Genomic DNA, 1480 nt, shown 5'->3' on the forward strand with positions numbered 1-1480 from the left:
AAAATCTGAAGAGTACCTGCCCAAAGGGCTACCAGGGATTTAGACTTTTTGCGAGCCCTGATATATATTTATAATCCAAAATGGAAAAACGCAGAAAATACAGAGATGCTGTATATCGCAATTCAGCAAAAAAAACACTGAGATTTGATTTTTTTTGGCCATATTGCCCAGCCCTATTTATAATGAGTGACCACGTGCCCGAATTTGCCTAAAACACGTCTAGAGATGCAACGAGCTCGTATGTGTGGTGTCTCTCAGTGTCTGTATAATGACAGGTGCATGCGTGCCATCTGTTCAAAAAACACAAAATGCTCCTCGTTAGTACGATATGAGCTACATTTTGAGCTATTTGAGTTGTCATACAATTAGATTCTGATTCTAATTGTATGACAATTCAAACTGTTTTAGGGAAAAATATTAGGAAAATTAGGAAAAGCAAATGCAAGCGTGTCTGTAATCATGCTGTCCATAGTCGACAGCACAAACATGCACACTGTCCTTTTAAACGTGCCTCTCAACACATTAGAGCAGGTGCATGTGTCTCAAACGCAAGCTATTAACAGCCAGCGTTTACATTATATATATGATTACAACTGAATGATTTCACATGCACGCTGCCTTTTCATGTTAAACTTTGTAAAGAAGTGAGCCAAAATGTTGCAGTTTGCGTCCTGGATTTGTCTCTAGAAACCGAACATTTTTCGAAAGCTGGTATTTCGGTGCACTATTAAAATGAACACTACTTATAACTGCTATTCCCAGACTGACTTCAGCCGATACCTCGGGGATCCATAAGGCACAGCTGACGTGGACCCACTTGGTTCCACTGCGCGTGGGTTTCAGAGCTCCTCCTCTCCTGGGACAAAGCAGACATTTGGGCTGCACTCCGAGGGCACAGATTCGGCACAGCCAGTTACCCTGCGGCACCTTCAAGATCCCGTAACACGCCTGCAGGAGGAACAAAAGCATGCTTTCCGTCAACACAACCAATCACTTCCACAAATCAACACTGTTACGTCATCAGAATAATCAGTTTCTGTTGATACTTTCATTGGGGTTTAAATTTCAATGAACGGAATTTAAATTAAAAGCTTATTTTATTATGTGAAGCAAGTGAATGTCAATCTTAAGAGACAACATCCCAAAAAATCTGAAAACGAGGGACCGGATTCACAAAAATGTTGTTGAGATGGAAGTGAAGATATTTCATATAGATAAATTCTAAGTTCGTAAGAATGTTTTTAAGTAAAAAAACTATAAAGTTTGCACATATTTTCTTCATTTGAATCAGTGAGTTGTTTACTGGCGACTCGCTCTAACCGGATCATTACTGGCGACTCGCTCTAACCGGATCATTACTGGCGACTCGCTCCGACCGGATCATTTGAATCAGCGAGATGTTTACTGGAGACTCGCTCCGACCGGATCTTTTGAATCAGCGAGTTGTTTACTGGCGACTCGCTCTAACCGGATCTTTTGA

General features: G+C 41.0%; 1 protein-coding gene across 1 annotated transcript in view; it reads right to left on the reverse strand.

Moving 5' to 3' along the window:
* LOC107562913 (protein Jade-2-like) overlaps window positions 1-1480 on the reverse strand; it is a 29332-nt gene that overhangs the window by 18935 nt on the left and 8917 nt on the right. The gene's annotated exons all lie outside the window — the stretch shown is intronic.

This window comes from Sinocyclocheilus grahami, unplaced genomic scaffold, assembly GCF_001515645.1.
Source record: "Sinocyclocheilus grahami isolate Dianchi unplaced genomic scaffold, SAMN03320097.WGS_v1.1 scaffold847.1, whole genome shotgun sequence".
Classification (NCBI taxonomy): Eukaryota; Metazoa; Chordata; class Actinopteri; order Cypriniformes; family Cyprinidae; genus Sinocyclocheilus; species Sinocyclocheilus grahami.